Here is a 22509-nt window from a genome sequence, read left to right on the forward strand (position 1 = left end):
CATATTATTTTATTATATACAAAAAAAATATTTTAGGTGTGGTTTGAAAGGAAAATGGGGTAATGGGTAAGGAAATGTGTTAATACTCATGCAATAATCAAAATACCTGTGCTTCCATTTTTAATAGCAAGCTTTAGGGGTGGGATAAAAGAGGGATGAGATAATGAGTGGGTAAGTTTATTAATACTCAATTATATATTAAAATACCTATGTTTTAAATAGTTGCATGAAAGGAATATTAATAGATAAAATACCAGTGTGTTAATTATGGAATGTAATGGAATATTAAAAAATAAAAGTGAGCAAACCTTTACTCTCTACTTTTGAGTTGCTAAAAAGCATTTCCCCATATATTTATTAAAATATATATGTAAATATTAATGAATACAAAACTTAAATAAACAATGTTAAACAGTATTAAAAACACAAAACAATATTTCTTGCTAACAAATAATTGTAATAACTGTAATATAAAAATAGAATTTTTTTTTGCCTGTTTTTAATTGATCACCAATAGTTAAAGAAAGAAGACAGTTTCAGGTAGTAGATAAAACATTTAATGAATTTATAAAAATAGTTTCAAAAATACCAATTTAATTTAAGATTATTGTCAAAACCGGAGAGTACTGCATGTTAATATTTAAAGAGATTATCATGGTAATACAACGGGTGTTAGGGGTAAAGGGGTTCTTTATGCCTACATCTAGGGTCCTCTACCCTTTTCTCTACAACGGCGTGACTGGAGAGAGAATGACGTATGACAGCCTGCATATCGGGAGTCTGCCAAGGGACTACAAGTACCAGACACCCTTTGCCTACTGAGCTAAACGGAAAGCCCGGAATACACCTGGAAGGTACGCTGCTATAAAAGCCCCACCATTTCCTGAGGTTGGGGCTTGACAATTTTCCATCCGTTTCCTGGACCCCTGCACTCGTGGACTGCCACGGAGTGCTCCGCTTCCAAGCCATCTGATCTTCGAAGGTGCAGCCTTGGAGAACCGACATTGCCAAGAACGAGGTATTGTGCCCATAAACGGGAGAGGAGAGAAGGATCTCTTTCCCGCTGTGGTCAGTGCCGTCTCCCGTTTGCATTTCTGCTGTGTCTTTAACCCCTTGTGTGCCCCGCCCTTTCCCCGCCCTGTGCCGGGCGTTGAATTAGCGGGCGGGGTTCATGACGAGATAGTCTCGTCATGGGCACAGCGCAACCGCGCTCCATGACGAGACTATCTCGTCATGGGCACTGAAGGGGTTAACCGGCACAAAGGATTTGGTACTCGCGCTGTGTTTGGCAAACATCACACCCGTACAAGTACTTTTAGCCTCACCATTCCCTCACAGCTCCCTTCGTTCCGCTGTGTCATTTAACAGTGCATAAGGGGGTTGGCACTTGCACTGTGTCTAGAAAACAGTGCACCCCAGACTATTACCTTGTTCCTCTGATTACCCTCAATCTCTCATCGTTGCGCTGTGCAGTTAACAGCGTTCAAGGGTATTGGTATATGTGCTGTGCCTCTAACAGTACCACCGGATTCATCATCCTTTATTTACACCTCTAAAATCAGGGGGCCATTGAGGTTATGGAACATGAAGGATTCTCAAGTTTCTAGGTACTTAGGTTTGTAGTATTCTCTCACAAGGACCAAGACTTGGTTTTGCTTGAAGATTCTGGCTTCCAGGTCGTAACTTTTTAGAAGCTCATTTCAGATTATTTTCTCCTCGTATTCAGAGGTGTTGCTGCTGATTTACAAAGATAATCTTGTTGCTGCATGCGTTGGTGTAAGTTACAGGAATAACCTCTCCCTCTGCTGTTGTGCTGTGTATGGTCAAGTATTATATGCATCACGTTTTCTCTTCTCTTTCCCTTCAGTGACTCAGAGTCGGGTGGTGTGGCTTCTGGCAGGATCCATAATTTCAGGCAGTCGGCTCAGTTGAGGGCATCAGACCTGGCAGCATTGTTTATTATTTTATCCATTCCTCCTTCCCCGTAGTGTTCCCTCTCAGAGCGTTTTTTTAAGACGCTGTGGAGACTTACACTAAAGGGAATAGAGGACCTTACATCGAACCATCGTCCCCGCTGGTTGGCACCCTAAGGTCAGTGACATTCTAGCTGTCTGACAGTTTCTGACAGAGATTAACAGTGTAAGATGTATGCAATATTTTCAAGACAGTCAGAACCTCAACATAGGAAACTGTTGGATTTTGGCCAAAAGTTTTTCTGACAGTTCTTTACTTTTTTGGGAAACTCAAAGATTCAAACTACTTTTTAATGATTGTGCCTGTCTCAGTTTGTGAATACTTTCTTCCTTTTTTACATTTTCAGGCAATAATACATGTTGGGGTGATTTTTACCAATAGAAATGTTAAAATACTAATGCCAACCCCCAATGGCACTGTTTGTATTTGCTCCTCCCTCTAAGCAGGTCGATCCACTATTCAACTGGAAAGCATGACTTCCTGCTGTGACCCAACCTGCTTAGAAGGCCAATCCATGTATCTTTAAAGTAATTTAAAAGTTGTGCCAATTTCTCCTCGTTTTGTATAAAATATTCAAATTGTATAATTGAGATGTAGAAGTCATTTGCACAGTCAGGAGGAAGAAACCACAAAGATGTGAGTTTTGTAAGTTGAAATTGTAGTTTACTCTTTGACATGTAATCCTCTGACAAGGATGTTTTTTGAATTTTGTTTCCAATAAACCTGGAAAAAACATGAAAAAAACAAGCTTTCAATTTGGGTGTGTGGTTAAATGTTAATAATAGTGTTTATCATTTATAATTCAAAGTCAATTATTATTTTCTTAGCACTTTTGTTTATAGTTTTATATTTTACAACTGATACAAATTCAGAAGAAGTTATGGCTTGTTTGTTACTGAGTAAACCATAAATTAGTGGGATAGCAGTGTTAGTTATGTTAGCATGTATAGTGCAAATTTGGGTGATTGTATGGGAGTGGATATAAAGGTAATCGAACAAAGTGGTCTCCTTAGAACAAGAAGAGTGTCTCCCTGATGCACTCAATGTCATTTTCAGCTTTTTATTCCAAAGGTAAAAAACTTTTTCCATGAAACTTTAACTTGGGTCAATCGTTTTTATTCTTGGTATTTCAGTTTTTTTCATATGTTCAAGTGTACTTTTCAGATCACCGCCTGTTCGCAGAGCTCTCTTACCCGTTCACCAACATTACTTAAGTATGAATGCTGATTTTGATCATTACTGTTTAGCCCCTGACAAAGGGCATCAGTGCCCGAAATGCATTGGGCATTAAGAAGTGTTTGGTTTACTGTCATAGTTATTATGAAGAAATAATAACAGAATCGATGAACATATGAAAAAAACTGAAATACCAAGAATAAAAACGATTGACCCAAGTTAAAGTTTTTTACCTTTGGAATAAAGAACTGAAAATGACATTGAGTGCATCAGGGAGACACTCTTCTTGTTCTAAGGAGAGCGCTTTGTTTGATTGCTTACTAACTATTGCAGAGGCAGAGTGGTTATGCTCAGCAATCTTTTCGACAATATCTCCACACACTTCTATTGACTCCTGGGCTCAGTACGTCTCACCTTACAATAAAGGTATCCACTCCATTTTAGTAATTTATTGCCCCTCTTGGATTGGATGTACTATGCTTGGCACACATTTTCCTTGATTTGAAAATCTGAAAAATAATGTAAAACATGAAATAATTTTTGGTGGTTTTAGTTTTAAACAAATTTGAATGCTCTGCTTAAATCTGTGAATTAATTGAAAATATTGTTATTTGAAAGATCTGTTGAGATAAACAATTCTTTTTAGGTTAATAGTTCTGTTTGTAGAGATGGAAAAAAACTTAAAGTATGAGATATCAAACATTCCTGTAAAAAAAAAGAAGGTTGTTATTTATAAAACTTGCCCTATAAAATAAAATTCTGTTTAGGTTAGCAATTTTATTTGGTAAAAGGAGAATTTGTTTTATTTCTTATGGCTGGTTTTAGTACAATTTGTATGTTGCTTTGTTCTTGTTGAAATATGTACCTTAAACAAGTTTCTTTTACTTTCTTTGCTAATTTGTTTAACTACTGCATTCTCTTGTGGGTAACTGCAAAGCTTCCAATAATTTCATTACATATTCCCCATTTCTATTTGTGGAACCTGATGATGTCATAAGTCCCCTTTGTGACCATAACTGCCCAATATCAAGGACCATCCCAAAGCCATATTGACTATCTGTTAATATAATCACTCTTAAATGAGCTGAAAGACTGTAAGTTCTTGCCAGGGCAATTAATTGTGCCACTTGTACAGAACTAATGCCTTGAAGTCTTGAATTGCGCAACAGTTCTCTCAAATTTCCTTCATTGTCTCTTAGACAGGAGTTCATGTTCAATTTCATTTTCATCAACTTCACTTTCAGGCAACACTAACAATGTAGCTGTATTGAGTGTTTGACATGTTTTTAAAGTAACATTTTCTGCAGCACGTATTTGGTGTTAATATTTTGTAGGTCTGCTGTTTGTCAAATATTGCGTTTTTGTACAGGTTAGCAATATCTCCATGGATTGAGGGACCACACCGTAAGAGGGTGTCCCATCACTATTGTTGCAGGGATTCTGCTCATGCACAGAACTATGCGCAGGAAATCAGGACCTCTGTGTATTGTTGTGTACCAAAAAAGCCACCACAGTGCCCAGAACCCCAATCCGACTAGCATTAGTGTCTCATTTGTTCTCCGTACTACAGAGAAGCTACCAATGATTAGACAACCTAGAACATGCGACTTAGTAAACTCTCAGGAATAGTGGGAAACAAGAACACTCTTTTGTTCACACTCATACTTGTCCACAACGTGAGTAAACAGAGACACTGTATAGTTTAAAATGTTTATTTTTAACTAACGTGCTCTAAGGTGCAGTACTCTAGCCAATACGAGCAGCATAATGCATAAAAACAATATAATTAGCATTGTTACATTTCCATAAAGCACAAAAGAGGAAATCATATTATAATGACAGTGGAAACAGGACTGTAGCCCCTTTTACCACCCTCCCCGTGCTTATGAGCTAGTTTAGAATAATTATAGAAGACCTCTGGGCTTTGTCAGCGAGACCCCATACCTACGAGATCAGATGCAGTGAATTACATCTCAGGATCAGCACAGCTCTTATATGTTGGAAAGGTTTTCTCTAAGTGCCTTTTCATGCATGTAATGCCATATTAAAAGCACCCGAGTTTCAGTTGGGCCGCTGTGTCTATGTGCGTGGGACTGGCCAAAGTGAATCAACAGCATACATTGTTATTCGACCTTGAACAGGCTGTATAGACAGAGATCGTAGTGCCCTGCTGGATATGTGAAAGGTAGACAGTTCTCTTGTGAAGCAGCGCCAGCAAAGTATTTCACAAGAACAGAGCCATGTAGTGTTGTGTGCAAAAGCGGCAGAATGGCAGCCAAGCTTATACTACCCATGCTAACTTAGCAATGTCTGCTGTTAACCCCATTTCCTCACTACACCCTCCCCTTGGTCGGACCAACGGGCAGTGGACTCAATAGAACACAGAGTTCAAATAAGAGTGAGCAAGAAGTAAGAGCAGAAGTCAAATTTGGACAAAGAGTCAAATGGTGCACCAATTTGTGTGTAAAAACTCAATGTGAGAGAAAAAAGCGAAAAAGAAAAACCCATTACAAAGAATAACTGGGAGATGATGGAAGTCATCCAGGTTCATCCATTAAGGTGTATGAGCAGTATGTTGCAACAGCTTCCAACAGGAAGTCATTGATATCGGCAGCAAAGAGAGTAGCCATCCATTCCAGCAAAGAGTATGAACATATATGTTCATCAACAATGGGAGCTTCTAGCACCATCAGTGGACAACTTGCATGTTCCTCAAGAAAACTTCGTTGTAGGAAATAATGTGCAGCCGCACAGACATCCCATTCCGCTAAAACTCCAAGCGCAGCCGCGCAGGCCATAATCCCAACACCAGAACAGTCCAGCTCATGCTCCACTAGTGGACTCATTAGCATGTCATAATCCGGGGCAGGAGACACCATATTGGAGAGGCAAAGATCCAATGCCCATTCGAACGAACATTCCAGGCAGTGGAAGACTGGTTGCACGCAAGTGAAATAACCAAAATGGAGGGACAATCCATAAGCCACGCTCAGAGTGGCCAGTGGCAAAGTACCGTAGCATTCAGGCATACGACTACGGAGCAGCAGCAGCTGGTCCCGGCTGTGTGGTGCCAGCAAATTAATAGCAGGACTCCAGCAGCTAGTGCAAGTAACAGCTGCACGCCACTGAAAACGCTGGAAAAAATAGAATGAATAAATGCTGGTATTACACCAAATATAGTTTGAAAAGAGGTCACAAGGCCAGAGCCCACAGCCTTAAAAAAATGGGCAATGCCTGTCGTGTTAGAAGCATTGAATATAGTGTGAATTATTGCCTCAAAATGTAGTGGGAGATCGGTACTGAGAAGCGAATGTACCTCTGTACGGGTGTTAGCTACGTGAAGGACGAAGGTCTCATGGGTAGATGTAAAAAGCAACTTCGTTTTGGGACAATAAGGCTCTTATTCTGCTCAATTTGTTGAACTCTGCCTTCAAGGTCAGAATGGAAGGCCAAATCGAGATGTCGAGCCTCCCATGCGGGGGTGGAAAAAGCTCATTTTTACAGCAAACCACACGCTGTGAGACTGTTACAATGTAAGGGATGCCAACAAGCATGTCGCAGCAATCATTATTTGAAAGCAAATAGTTACCGTTTCCTAGCAGGGTAAACGTTGGTGTGATAGCTGGTACTGGATGACCCTTCAAAATACAGGCTAGATTAGGTGCTGATAAATTGCATGTGCCGTGCAATTGTATATTCTTGCACACAGGAGAATGATCAGGCGAGGAATCAAATGATTCCCCAGTGAGATACACCTCTTTGTCATACTGCAACATCCGTATGTGAATGGTAAAGACCACACCTCGTGAAGAATGCACTACCTAAAGGTTCATAGCGTCCCAAGGAATAATGTTTCATACATGAACTAAATTTAAACAAAGAAAATGGCAAAGGTATTACCCCATGGATGAGCCACACTGCAGAATTAGTTTCAGCAACTAAAAAAGGCAAAGGTTCTAATTTTTCAATATGTAACAAAGTGTATGTGGAATCCTTCATGGACATAAACTGTGGTCTATCTGTCAAGTTAAATGGCATAAATAACGATGACGTATTCATGTAATCCCATGGAACTCTCCCCATTTTCAAATTTTGCACTGTCCAGGCAAACTGCATAATTAAACACAATTGATTTTGACCATGATACAAAACAGATACCTCATCATGAACAATATCCACAACAGATGAAACAATATTGTCCAATGTGTAAATATGGGAAAAAAGAGTGTTAATACTATTATCTACAACAGCAAGCACTTTTTCTAAATTAGCTTGGTCTATTGCCCTTAGATGTGAAGCAGCTTCAATTTGGGACAGCTTCCAGATTTCGTTGTAAGGGGCATAAATACATCTTTTTGATCTAGGACCAGCAGGCTCTTTTATAAAATCAGTCACGTCAACGTCACCTGATAACAACGACAAATGGCGTTTAACTGACGTAAGGGTAGAGTGTTGCAACCAATTTTGACATAATTTTCCTACTGAATAGGTAGTAACTGAATGGGAGTCAGAAAAACGTGGATCTGGTCAATCCTGAATGTATCCTGGGGCCTTGCCTAGAAAACGGCATTGGCAAGAATCTGAACTTGTTTGCCAAACCAACCAACCCTGGAGGTCCAGTCTAGAGATATTAAAAGTATCATTGGGAAGCAACAATTGCAAATCCTCAATGGCCAAATCAGTATGATTATCCAAGGTGTTATAAGGAGCCAGTGTAGGTATTTTAGGTGCATTCATTCATTTTGCAGTGGCCAAACCTAAAGAGGCTGTTTGATAAATCGAACTATTAAAAAATAGGATTTGTTTTGGGATAAGGCATGCACGATGCAAAGCTTCAGAGCCTTGCACTTGCCAGAATTTAGAACCCCAAACAGACCTAAGATCTACAGTATCCTTCCATAGCTCATAGCCACCCACTGCCAGTTGATCAATAAAGAATTTGGAATACACTAATTTAGTGTGGGTGAGCATGACCTTAGAAGAGGACGTAGTATTCAATATAAAATGAATACGGGCTTGAACTATTGAAATCAGTAAAATATACACATTTTTTCAAAACAGTTTTCGAACTGCCTTCAATGGGAGCTGGGCAATGTTCCCATTGTGTGTAATGAAAAACATTTCTAAATGTATTAGCTTTATGCAGGTAATAATGACCAAAATACTGGTAACAAAATAAATCAGCATAATTTGCAGTGTTTAAATACAAATCCTCAGCATCAAATGCAGCATAATACTTTAAATCAGAAAACAAAGATTCAACGTCTTGTACGTCCCAATCATCAGAGCGTACATTCTGTTTCACTACATCCCCCATGGAAACACGAAGTACATTCGGAAAATTAACCACTTCTGTGGGGCCATGAATTTGGAAGTTAACTGCATCCCAAACTATTCCATCCGCAACTGGCCAGGCAGAGATGTTGACAAAAGTCTGGTCCCTTTTCATGATGTGTGATGAGGAGTGCGCTGCCTACGTTCCATCAATTACTTTAACTGCAGAGCGTTCAGTGAGGTAGGGACCATTTATTAAGGGGAAGAAAAATGTCATAAATCCAATCAAAATGAACAAAATAATGGCGATGAGCCCCAACTAAATGTATGTCCAAGGAGGAACCAAATAATTTCTTCTAAACCAGGCGACAAAAATAGAAAATTTGCAGGGGCTACTCGATGATGTGGAGTTCAAGTCAAAGGAAAAACGTGACTGGTTTAGTGTGTTGTCAAGCAAACAAGGCAATGACGATGTAGTGGGATACGCATATTCAGTTTCTTCATGAAGACTGCAAGCCGGAGGGTTCAGCAAAGGATCAGTAACAGCGGTCATCTCTATGGCAGTGTCAGGCCTGGTGTTGTTGCAATTGGCCAAGTCTGAATTCCTGGATATTATTGGACAGGAAACAGCAGGTGTCATACTATGTAGAATCGGCCAGGTGTTGTAGTTTGACATTGTCCACTGAGATGTATCTGTTATCTTTGGGACCAGGAAGTGGTGGTAAAATGACTGTACGAGTACCCTTCACGCAAGCACTGGGACAGGTGCGCGATAAGAGGGGCCAAACTCTTTCTGGTTCTTCACCTTCTCACGGACCAGGTCTCCGATCTTGGTTAGCCAGCTGACTACCGGAATCTGCAGTGCCGCTTCGGTGGCAGAGGGTAAATGTTCCTTTGCAAGACCGTCTCGGGTCTCTTGTAGTTTCTGTAACACATCAGAATGATTATCTACGTCAAAGGATGTGGCTGTCGCCACCATGTCTAGACCATCAAGGTCTGGAACAAACATTTTCATGCCAAAGAGCATTTTGTATGGGTTCCGCCCACCCAGAGATCTTCTAGGGAGATTATTTAGTGCACGTTGTACTATATACAAATGGGCGAACCAGTTCCTGCCAGTATCTATAACTTTAGCTGTCAAGGATTGCTTTAAGCCACGGTTCATTCGCTCCACAACTGAATTGCCCTCAGGCCTGTATGGAGACGAAAATTTGACTTGCATCAGCAAAGACCTCATGGCATCCTTGTACGCCTTAGAGGAGAATGCGGTACCCTGGTCAGAATGAAATGTGCCACATGCAAAAATTCCCATAAAGACACGCAAACCCCTGATGACAGTTCGTGCATCAGCACTGCGTTGTGGCCAAACCCATAGAAAACGTGTGCACGAATCACCTACAACTAAGATAAACTTATACGCAGTATCTTAAGAAAATGGACCGCAGTGAGCCAAATAAACACAACTGAATGGTTTATTAGAAATGTACAGCTGTGTTTGTGGTGGGAGTGCTGCCATTGAAGGTTTAATCTGCTGACAAATGTCACATGAAAGCACATAATTACGGGTTTGTTTATATAACCCACGCCACCAGTAACGTTGCTGTAAGATAGAGACAGTCGCCGCAATGCCTGCATGAGTCGAGGCCATGCCTTTGTGCGTGGCTGTTATCAATGCTAGTCTGCGGTCCTGGTTGGGAATTAACCTGTCACCAACATCATTAATTCTCACATAGGGAACATTTTATCGGGACTTAAATGATAAGAGTATTTCTAAGGGAAACCTTGTGGGTACTTACTTCACTTCTCTGTAGCAGCTATAGCTGCCAAGATGTCATCATCAATCTTAGTCATGGATCTTGCAACTGCTGCTACTGAATAAGTAGCTACTGCCGTTTTAACTTCTTCGTCAGCCAAACTGTATGAATCACTTGTGTGAGAGGCAGAGATTCTTTAAGCTCTGCGACTCGAACCCAAAGCATCTTATGCTTAATTGCGCTGCCTTTAGAATCACGATAGTCATTCTGAGACCAAAAGAATAAGTTGTCATTAAAAGACTGAACGCAGTAGTAAGAGTCACTTACGATTAAAGTAGTCACATTAGGATCAGCAAACTCCAGTGCTAGCACCAGAGCCTGTAGCTCCGCCAACTGGGCGGTACAGTCCCCTAGTGCCTGCGTGTGCACGACACTGGACTTGAACTCACCGTTCACCATGGTACCTGCCACTATTGCGCAAGCTGCTGAGTAAGAATGTTTGATCCGGTCGCCGGTTGCGCAGAACCATCGGTATAAATGATACAATGGTAGTCCTCGGGCGCATAGGCAGAGGAGCAGGATGAACTAATTCATACTCTAAGAACTCCTGAGTTTGTAACGAGGAGTCAAAGATATAGGTGACATCAGATGATGTCAATGAAATTGCCCATTGTATTTAAGGCGGATGTAAAGCTTTTGAGTTTGGTACAGTGGCTCTCGTTACAGCTTCAAGAGCAGGATATGGTGTTACAACCATCATGAGTTTTCCTTGCGTCAGTTTACGTTCCTTTAGGATCGCCATCTGGACTGCGGTTAATACTTTTTCAACTTTCTTAAAACGCAGTTCAGCCAAAGTGTACAAATGTGACTTGGAAGCAATAGGTACTGTGTCACCTTCATTAAACGTCAAGTAGGTGAAACCCACTGCCCCTGGCACAATTATTATCACCAGGTGTGTGTGGTTATCACGTGTTGACAAGTATTTAGATTTAATAAGATCACACTGCAATGATTGCAGAATAGCTGAATTTTCTGGAAGCCAGCAGGCTTTTGTAAAGGTTGGTTGTATCAAGGCATACAGCAGCTTGATATGCTGGGCATAATCGGGAATGTAAGTTCGTCCGAAGTTTAAAAATCCCAGCAAAGACTGTAATTGATTCAGGGTTGTAGGAGAGCAGAAACATGCGCATTCCTCCAAGAAGTGAGGCACCAGGTCTCTTCCTTCATTATTGAGCTCATAGCCCAGGAACAACACTGTGTACTCCGCAATGTGTGATTTTGCAAAGTTAAATTTGTAACCTTAGTCCGCAAACAAAACTATGATGCAGTCCACGTGACAAAGATGCAGCTATAATTCGCAGTCCGTGAGATAGATATCATCAACGTACGAGTACGCATCAGGGTCTATGTCATCTAACAGAGAGACAACATGTGCGGCAAAAACGTCTGGGCTGTTTTTGTAGCCCATGGCCAATCTTGTAAATTGTTTTTGTTTACCGCCCAGGGTGAAGGCTGTCCATTGACTACTTATAGAGGACAGAGTGTGGCTAAAAAGCCATTGGAAATGTCAAGTGTAGTTTTATATTTTTTACGCACAAGACTGTCTACAAGTCCTGAGCTAGGGGTATTCTGAACCACACAGTTACGACAATGCGAGTTCAAAGTGTCGGTGATCTAAAACTAAGCGGTACGACCCATCTGGTTTGGTTACTGTAAAAAGAGGGTTATTCATCAGTGACACACATGTCTCAATCACTCCTTGATACTCTAATTGTTCAAGAATTTCAGAAACAGGAGCTTTTGCTTCCCGCCGGAGTAGATATTGGGGTTGTGGCTGTGGCATAGACCGCAATGGTATCTCATGAGTTGGAGAGGTCTTATCCCAGCCCACCTGAGTACGGTACAGAGCTGTTGCAAGCACCAAAGCCCACTCTTCTGCAAAAGTCATTGCTTGCTCCTTGGCTACGTTGTGTGAAAAACTAGGGAGGATTACCTCCTCCCCCCCTTGGAGCAGCTAAAACAAAAGGCGGGTACCAGTCTGCCTCAGCTAATAAGAAGTCATATGAAGAATTCAGATTTTCCCAAAAAATCCCTTTAATAACACGTTGTATATCACCTTCAATTAAAAGTATAATTTCATATAATCTATCAGGGAGAGCCACTCTGGTGTCAGCAGTTTCTACTGAGATGAAAGTGCCACTTGCTGTCGCTTCCAGAAATGGACGCAGTGCTTGCTGCACTATGGTAACCTCCGTTGTGCTGTCTAGCAGTGTTACTGCCCAAGTTAGATTCCGAAGGCGGGTTCTCACCGACCGTGGCATATCTCGCTGTTAAAGCAGCAACTTTCTTTTTCTGAAACAGAGGGCGTTGACCAGGAAAATCGTCCAGCTTGCCTTTTCCGTCAGTCAGACGAGGTTGCTCGCGTCCTTGCGGGGCACCTCGACCTCTGCCGCAATCCTGGCGATCACCTCCACCGGCTTGTGAGCCCGATGTTTCCTGTGAAGAACGAGGAGAACGCTGGTCAGGGACATGAATCCTGTCAGGAGACCTAATTCTCACACGGTCGCGCAAATCATAAGTGTGCTCAGAGGGTTCGGGTGCCGGTGACGCTGCACGTGACCCTTGTTTTTGTTGTTGCTTCCCCTGTTTTTTATTTTTCCAATTCTTTTTAGGAAACATTGGACGGTCGTCTTTATTAGACTGCACCGTCTGAGTTTGCTGTTGTGCCGGTATTTTAGCAAAAGGATTAAAACTCAAACTATTGCATTCAATGGTCTTATAGGCATTGGCAATAATGTTTGGTAACTCTCGGGGTTTTTCTTCTTCCGGGACAAGACGCAAAACATTAGACACTTGAAAGTTAACCGCATCCCTCTTGATGTTTGCAAGTATGAGATCAGCAACTACGTCAAACACTCTGACAAGCATCATTCCCAGCTCAACTGCCGCCTCCGTGCCGTGCTCATCCTGAACACGCTTAATCACGGAGGGTAGCACAGTCATAGAAGGTGTGCCAAAAGAACTTTGCATACACTGCTGCGAACACCTTACCCCAATTCTCACAATAGGTTACCTCTGGAACTAAGTCTTTCTGCAAACTTATCGATAAAATCCTATGTTTCTCCACAGGTTTGGTATTAGGAAATACCGCTTCCATTTGGTCAAATTTCTCAGCAAGCCAGTAAGGTAAATCATCCTTATTCTGTGGTCGCTTGCCCCTGACCAAATTAACCATGACGGGACTAATAGACATCCCGGCCGGGCCAGCTGGTTGCGCCACAACCCAGGTGCTCCCATCTGGAGATGGCGGGATACGTATTGTACTAGAGCCCTATGCACCTCATTCAGGGAGGTGTGCAAGACACGCAATTCAGCTACAGTGGCTGCTAGATAACGAAGATGTGGTGTGTATCTGGCCAAAACTGGCCAAGTGGCCCCTCGAATGGGCAAAGAGCCTAACAGGACCGGAGTCACGGTGTGGGGGAGGGTGCCATTAAACCAAATATGGTGTTGCCATGCCGAAATCGGAACTTCGAGAGTCGTATATGGCCGATACGCTACAGGTACTGCAGTGGGAGTGTATGTATGGAACAAAGTATCATCACCTTTCACTGCCAGAAACGTTACCCAAGAGTAAAATACCTCAAAGTGGAAAGCCGGATCGGCTCCAACCACAAAGATTGGTGCGATAACAGCGTCTGGCAGTCCATATGCCGCCAAATGTTGATGGACCGTGGTGCGGCTATGCGCCGCAATATCGACATCAGCCATAAGGACTAAGAAAAGGAAAACAACTTAAATTCGTGGCAGAGCAACAGGTTCGTAATTCATATGTATGAGAAAACCATTTTATAATATCAAGGTTGAAAAGACCTATGAAGTATCACTACAGGCAGGTTATGCCGTCACCACTGTTTACCGGAAAACAGGAGTGAGGGTATTGTGGACAAGTAGTAGCACTACTAAAGCGTCCCGTAAATAAGTACCAGACCAAACGTTGAGGGCGCCATGTTGCAGGGATTCTGCTCATGCACAGAACTATGTGCAGGAAACCAGGACCTCTGTGTATTCTTGTGTACCAAAAAAGCCACCTCAGTGCCCAGAGCACCAATCTGACTAGTATTAGTGTCTCAATCGTTCTCCATACTACAGCGAAGCTACCAATGATTAGACAACCTAGAACGTGCGACTTAGTAAACTCTCAGGAATGTGGGAAACAAGAAAACTCTTTCGTTCACACTCATACTTGTTCACAACGTGAGTAAATAGAGACACTGTATAGTTTAAAATGTTTATTTTTAACTAACGTGCTCTAAGGTGCAGTACTTTAGCCAATACAAGCAGCATAATGCATAAAAACAATATAATTAGCATTGTTACAATTTCATAAAGCACAAAAGAGGAAATCATATTATAATGACAGTGGAAACAGGACTATAGCCCTTTTTACCACCCTCCCCGTGCTCATGAGCTAGTTTAGAATAAATATAGAAGACCTCTGGGCTTTGTCAGCGAGACCCCATACCTACATTACATCTCAGGATCATGCATGTAATGCCATATTAAAAGTTCCCGAGTTTCAGTTGGGCCGCTGTGCTTCATGCTATGTCTATGTGCGTGGGACTGGCCAAAGTGAATCAACAGCATACATTGTTATTCGACTTTGAACAGGCTGTACAGACAGAGATCGCGGTGCCCCAGTGGATATGTGAAAGGTAGACAGTTCTCAGGTGAAGCTGCGCCAGCAAAGTGTTTCACGAGAACAGAGCCATGTAGTGTCGTGTACAAAAGCGGCAGAATGGCAGCCAAGCTTATACTACTCATGCTAACTTGTTGGGGTTTGTACAGGGAATTTGGCTCAACCTCATGCTATGTATTGACTTTGCGTACTGTTATTTTCTAGTCTCATATTACATCATGCCTGGGATATAGAGTTCCCTTTTATCATAAATGTAATGCTGGTACACAAATAAGCTTGTAATCCAAAACTCGTTTGAACATGTTATTACTGGTATATTTATCAAAAGCAGTTTGCACATGTTATCAGCACATTGTTCTGCAGGACTAAAGAACAGTCTGCACGTGTGATTGCTGTTATGTAAACCAGCACGTTCCGTTGACAAAGCGCTGACTCATTTGGGCACGTGTAGAAAACTCCACCCTAACGGCAGAACCCCACCCCTCCAGTTGCCTAAAGCAACAAGACACACTTGCGTTCGTTCTTGGTATTCTTTCCTTACCTGTAATTCCAGTGCGGACGATCTCCTGTTCTTGACGACGCGGCTTCACGCTGGGCATTGTTCCGGTCTTCCGACGACTTCCTGATTCTTCCCTCGTCACGAAGGCAACCTTCTGGCATCGGACTTCTCCTGCTCCTGATCCGGTCCCTAGTCGGAAATCTTCCGTCCTGCTACAAAAGAAAAATACAAATAAGATCTTTCCATTCTAAAGTATAGCGCGCATAAGAAACCTCACAATAAAAACTTTCAAAGAGACAAGATAATACTTATCTTCGGTTTCCGGACTTTCAAGGCAATCTTGTCATTATTCAGAAATGTATCTGCAAAACCAAGGAAAATAAGAGAACTTATAAAAAGCTTGACCAAAAGGACTAAAGAGAAACTTCTCTTTCCACTTTTATGAACAATGTTCATAAGACTCCTTTTAGATAATTACTATATAAATAAGCATAGATTCAGACTTCGGTACGCTTCTGGCAATTTCAGTTACAAAGAAAAAGACCACGCAATAGGTTACAGTGTGACAAAAAAAGGTATTTGATAAAGATTGTGTGCACAATATAACAAATAGATAACAAGTGAAGTCTTAGATTTATATAATTTGTAATTATTTTTTACATTTTGTCATTTGGTTATTAAGGAAGAAACATCCTCCGAAGTAACAGAGAGGAAGAGTCGTAGATAGAAAATTGGCAGTGCTGGAGTGTTTTTTCTCTGTTTTATTTTGTTTATGGTTATTTTGTCCCATTTATCCCCTTCCCCATGAGACCTAATCTAGCCAAACTGGTTATCTAAATACAGTTTAGGTTGGCCTAGGTTTTTGGGGCTATCGGGAAATATCCTCGAATCTCTCAAGCGGAACAGCCTGGAATTCAGGTGAGTGAAGGTTAACACCCCATTTCCTCACTACACTATGCTCTGACATCTCTCAATACTGACAACAACTGCTGCAACCGCTTTATGGCAGCCAGGCAGTCGTGCGGCAACAGGGTCAAGTGTGGTTGAAAAAATATATGCCATAGGTCTTTGAGAGTTTCTATGCAACTGAGTAAGCAAAAAAAGAGTGCAGCTCTCCTTCTCAGTGCAAAACAATGTGAACATTTTACTGTAATCAGGCATTCCTAGTGCCGGGTCATGACAGAGACTCCGCTCCAGGTAAAGCTTTCAAGCAATCGTTGTTGCATGGAAGTGGACCAGCCACATCTTTGTGTATCAGCCTCAGTAAAGGCTTGGCCACTGAGGAAAGGTTGGTATCCATTGTCTACAGTGGCCAACCATTCTCAGGACCATCCTGTGTTCCCTCTGAGTTCTGGGTGGACTCATCTTCAAAACTGTCTCCATTCTCTCCAGTGACACCTTTCTCATTCCCTTCTCAATGAAATGTCTCAAATAGAGGACTTCTCTTTGACAGTATTGTAATTTGCTCTGTATTTCCTGTGTCCATTCTCAGACAAATGATTTAAAATGGCAATTATGTCCTGTTTGCAAGCTTCTTGGTAGTTGATGCAGCACGCAGGTCATCACCGTACTCCATAAGAACTGAATTACAAAGTGTTAGAAATTGGATTTCTGGTTGGCAGAAGTATGCACCCTGCCCAAACAGGGACCACAATACTAATCAGGGTAAGTCACAAACACACCCTAAATTAACCTGTGCTCACCCACTGGTAGCCCTGCAGTCATTGTGGGGGGCCCACACTCATGGCAGAACCTCTGCAATGAGAAACTGCAATGCTGAGGTCCCGCCATGAAAGCGCCCCCACCATGACTGCGGAGACTCTGTCACAAGAGGCCCTTTGTGAATGGAGCCCTATGACACTAAAGTCCCCAGATCGCCTTTTTCTGGATTTTCTTGTCTGCTATGCGGTTTAAACATCTGCAACAATCATTCATAGTCAGCATGCACTAATTCTTTAGGTTCTTGGGTTGTTCTATTGATCATTAGCCAATCAATGTCTCTTGCTGGAACTTTTCATTTCAGAAAGGTAATCACCTCATTATACTTTGTTCATAGGTGTCCACAGTTACCATAGGTGATGGTGCCCAAGTATGTGCATCTCTTGGAGGCTCTGAATGTGGCCATTACACAGCTATCTTGCATTCAGCCCACAAATCACTTGGTATCACAATAGCAAAACAAGTGTTCTTGTCTGTCCAAAATTTTTGAAATCTTTACAAATCTGTCAACTTGCGTATACTACTGATTGTTTTCTCTCTCTCGGCTTCAGAAAGTTGTTCATAAATGTTGCGAGATCACCTCTACTCCAAGGTTCAGTAATATACCCTCCACCTCATATTTCCCTCATACAAAAAGTTAAAGCCTCATCTTCATCTGGGGGTGCTGGTAAGGGCTTACCATTTGTTTCTGCAAAGTCTGATTGTTTTGTTTTCTTTCGCTGTTTCTTTGCCCATTTGCTTTCTAATCTGTCATAATTGCTCCATTTGCGAATACACTTTACCAATTCAGCAATGTGTAATCTTATCCCTGAAGACCGCATTGTCACAATACATAGCCTCATCTAATTGTGCCTTAAAGCTCTTCTGTAAAGGAACACACTTGGAGAGATTCACCTCATATTTTTTTTGCCAATTCAGTTAATCTGTCATGGGATCTCTTTACTCAGACATAACAATTCTGCAAATGTTTGAACTAACACAACTTGTGACACTGGGCCATGAACAGTCACAACTGAAACAGTTACACTTGGAGCAATGATCGTAGGGGCTGTTTCAACAGGTGCAGGTGCAATTCGAAGGGCTGGTAGTGGTATTTCAATCTGAATTGGATTGGGGTAAACAGGGGCTGTAGTCACTGTAGCACTCTCTGTGTTTGTTGTAGGCGCCACACATGGCAATGGACGTGAGGACAAATAGGCATCTAAAATGTCATTTCCGGGGCGTGGCCAAGATGGCGGTGTAGGAGGACGCTACCTTCGCGAGCTCCCCCGACCCGGGCCCCAGAACACCCTCGCCGCTACTGGTCTCTCCCCGTCGTGGATGACCAGCGACGGAGGAAGCAGCGGAGAGCCAGCGGACCCCGCGAGGGGGGACAGACAGCGCGCCAGCAGGCATTTTCAGCGGCTGTGGACGACGGGGCGCGACCCTAGGAGGCAGCGAGCCGACCGGAAGTGCCGAGGAGCCCGGCAGGAGCGCCTACTCGAGTCTCGAGCGGAGGCCACCGGCGCGGCCGGATGAGGAGCAGCGGGCGGTGGCGCTGAGCGGGAGAGACGGAGAGGGAGAGGTGCAGGAGCACGGTTATGGAGGACGGCCGACTCCCGGCCGGAGGCGGGACTGGAGCAGCTTTGCAGATTTGAAGGGCCCTGCCTGGACCGGATAGAAGCGGGAGACCAGCCCGCCGGGGCAGTTGACTTGGAGGTGAGGTGCGCCTGGCGGTGCCTCTTAGGCCCAGTGGGGTCCCAGCTGACAGCGGCGGACAGTGGAGGCTGCGGGGCTCTAACTGCCCCCAAGTAAGGACAGGACCTGGGCCCACCCGGGGAGCTGCCTGCGTGGCAGCGTGCGGAGGTCCGTGGCTGCGATCGGGCGCTGGATGGCGCGTTCGGCCGGCCTAGCGCGGCAGTAGAGCTGGCAGGAGCTGCCGTCCGAGGATCCCGACGAGGTGGTGAGCGGGTGCGAGTGGACAGCCTGGCCAGCTAGGGCGGTCTCCCGCTGGGAGGCTGGGCAGCGCGGTGGGCTCTGCTGTCGCTGGTGGGGACTGTGTGATTTCTTTCGGCGCCCAGGATGGCCGGCAGCAAAGGGAACAGGAAGGGGGACCGCACCCTACCGGAACTGTTGAGCAGGAGCTCTGCCCGGCCGGATCGTGGACAGCTCTCCCCGGGTGAGACTTGCAGCTCGCAGGGGGCGAGCGGAGGGGAGCCACCAGTGACTAGGTCATTCCTGGAGTCGCTTTTCAGCTCCTTGCGGGAGGACTTCCAGACCCTCAAGCAGGAAGTGGCGGGGGAGGTGCGAGAGGTCCGGAGAGAGGTTGATGGCCTGGGCGAAAGAGTCTCGTCGGTGGAGGAAGCGGGACATGCCCGGGATGGGGAGCTCACACAGCTCCAGCAGGAAGTGATCCGGCTCCGGGACCAGCAGATTGACCTGCAGGCACATGTGGAGGACCTCGAGAACCGTTCCCGGAGGAACAACGTCAGGGTCCGGGGCGTGCCGCTCGGAGAAAAGGGAGAGGACGCGGCCACCTACCTGCAAGATTTGTTTCGGGAGGTCCTGGGAGAGCAGACAGCCTTTTCCATCAGGATTGATAGGGCGCATAGAGTGGGCCCGTGGCGCGGGGCATCGGCGCCCCCCCCGACCTTCTGGCCTACCTACCGGACTACCCCCTGAAGGAGAGGATCCTGCGGGTGGCTCGCACTAAGCCCGCTTTGGAGTTCAGGGGCCACAGGGTGGCCCTCTTCCAGGATCTTTCTGTGGTCACCCTGCAGAAACGCAAGTCCTTTAAAATTGTGACTGACTTCCTGAGGGAACATGGTGTTCAATACTCGTGGGGCCACCCTTTTCGCATTATCTTCCGCTGGACCGGAATACTGCATCAGCTGCGCTCCCTTCAGGAAACCTGCACGGTCCTGGGCATCACGGCCACAGATGACGATGCCCCCACTCCACGTCGACACCGGATTACCCGGGACGGCTGGCGGTCGGTCCCCGGCCGCAGGTCTTCGGCCACCTTGGGGAGACCGGACTCGCCCACTATCCGGGCTGAAATGGACAATGCGGTGCGTGAGGTCGCTCGAGACACGGCGGCGGAGGAGGTTGCTCTGACTGCCTAGGATTTCTCCGGGGGGAGACCGACATTGCTTCTTTTGCAGGTTTGGGGGCCTGGGGGGTGGGGGGGTGAGCGGGGGGGGTGTTGTGGCTGGACGTCCACTTTCGAGACTTTTCCATAGACTTGCCGTTGGGCTGGCCTTGGACAATGGTTTCCTTGCTTTCCTTTTCGGGGGGACAGGGACAGGGTTTTGAGTTGGGCAAGGGTGGGTCAGGGGTGTTGGGGTATTGGGGGGGGTTGCGGGAGTTGGGGGTGGGGGTAGGGGTTGTCCAGTGCGCTGTGCAGGGATTTGCTGTTTTGTTAGCGCTCCCCCACATTGTCTTGTTTGGTGCTTCAGGGGAGATGCATGGAGAGGTGGAGTTGGGGGTCGACGGGGCGGTGGGGGGAGATCTGGTTACGCTGCGGTTGGTGATTGGTACTAGGATGCGCGGCGCAGGGGAGAGAGGCGCTACATCCTGCTTTTGGGAGCCTAGCTTGCGATTTGAGGGGGGGGGGGTTTGGCCCGTCCGCTGTGGTTACCATGCAGGACACTTGCGCCTTGCTACGTAGTTCACACTATGTCTCCACATATTTTTAAGATTGTGACTCTGAATGTCAGGGGTCTGAACAACCCAGTTAAGCGGCGGGCGGTGCTCTCCTTGTTAGAAAACACCCGGGCGGACATCTGCCTTCTACAGGAAACCCATCTTTTGCCACAGGATACACATAGGCTGCGCTCTTGTAAATTTCCGACGCAGTTCTTTTCTTCCGGTACTGCTAAGACGGCCGGGGTAGCGATATTGGTGGCTCGACACTTTAGAGGGGAACACATCCACAAATTTGCAGAAATAAAAGGCAGGATGTTAGCACACAGGTTCCGGGTGGGGGGGATCGCGTTCACGATAGGTTCCCTTTATAGCCCCAATGATAAACAGGAGCGGTACTTGCAGTCCGCAGTGGAGGAAATTTCGGCCTCGCCGGACAGGCATGTCATCCTCGGGGGAGATCTTAATATGGTCTTTGACTCGGTGATCGATAGGTCGGTGCAACGCTCCCCGCAAGTCGGGGAATTCTCCGCGGGTTGTACGGCTAGGTTGGCGGAGGTGGACCTTCGAGATCTCTGGCGCCAGAAACACCCCGTGTCCAGGGATTACTCCTACTATTCCCACGCGCACAAGACCTATGCGAGGCTTGACCACTTACTGGTCACCTCCCCGATACTGGCCCTGGTGTCCACGGTGGACATGGGGGTTATTTCCTTGTCGGATCACGCCCCCGTAGAGGCCTCTTTTTGCTTGCCGCCGTCTGCCGCCCCGGCGAGGGTCTGGCGCCTCCGGGATACCCTACTGCACAGGAAAACAGTGACGGATCGGATTGAGCGGGTGCTTAGGGACTTTTTGGCACATAATGATAACGCTGACACTACTAGAGCCACCCAATGGGCAGCGCTGAAGGCGGTGCTCCGGGGGGAGTTCTTGTCCATCTCCGCGGCGGAAAATAGGGAGCGAAGGATAAAGAGGGATGAGCTTACTGATAGAGTCCGGGAGCTGGAGTTGATCCATCGTAGAACTGGGGCCCCGAGGATTTGGCGGCAGCTTAAGGAGGCGAGGAAACTTCTTGCCGCCCTGGATATGGACCGAGCGGAGTATGCGGCCCTCCGATTGCGTCACGCTTTCTATACTGGGTGGGACCGTTGTGGCAAACTTTTGGCCAGCAGACTCCGGGCCGCCCGGCAGAGCCAGTTGGTGAGGGAGCTCTCTGATCCCGCGGGCGGGGTGGTGGCGGATGATGCTGGCATCGCGGCCGCGTTCCACGGGTTCTACGGAACCCTTTACGCGGGTGACCCGCCGGATGTCCCGGCTATGACCTCCTATCTGGAGTCAGTTACTCTGCCTTCCCTAGACCCTGGGCAGGCTGACCACCTGAACAGGGCCATTAGCATAGAGGAAGTGGTGACAGCCATTGCCAGACTTAAACACGGCAAAGCGCCGGGCCCAGATGGTTACTCTGCCCTCTTCTATAAGACATTCTGCGGGTCGTTAGCCCCTATCCTCACACGCCTCTTCAACTCCTTTGCGGAACCTGGAGCCATCACGCCTGACCTCCTGAGGGCATCCGTCACGGTCATCCCCAAACCGGGGAAAGATCCGAAACGCTGTGGCTCTTATCGGCCGATATCCCTCCTGAATGTTGACCTGAAACTCTATACTGGAATTCTGGCACGCCGCCTGGCGTTGCATCTGCCCGGTCTGGTCGACCCGGATCAGGCGGGGTTCGTGCCGGGGCGGCAGACGGTGGATAATACGAAACGAGTGGTCCACCTGTTGGAAAAAGC

The 22509-nt window shown here is 45.5% G+C and overlaps 1 long non-coding RNA gene across 1 annotated transcript; it reads right to left on the reverse strand.

The window, feature by feature from the left end:
• Positions 1-1304: 1304 nt before the first annotated feature.
• On the reverse strand, positions 1305-15629 carry LOC146834814 (uncharacterized). The gene is made up of 3 exons (XR_014960341.1): positions 15419-15629; positions 3565-3659; positions 1305-2697 (listed from the first exon to the last, which is right to left on the reverse strand). It is a non-coding gene; the product is annotated as an uncharacterized LOC146834814 (long non-coding RNA).
• Positions 15630-22509: the final 6880 nt, after the last annotated feature.

This window comes from Triturus cristatus, chromosome 4_2 (genome assembly GCF_964204655.1).
Source record: "Triturus cristatus chromosome 4_2, aTriCri1.1, whole genome shotgun sequence".
Classification (NCBI taxonomy): Eukaryota; Metazoa; Chordata; class Amphibia; order Caudata; family Salamandridae; genus Triturus; species Triturus cristatus.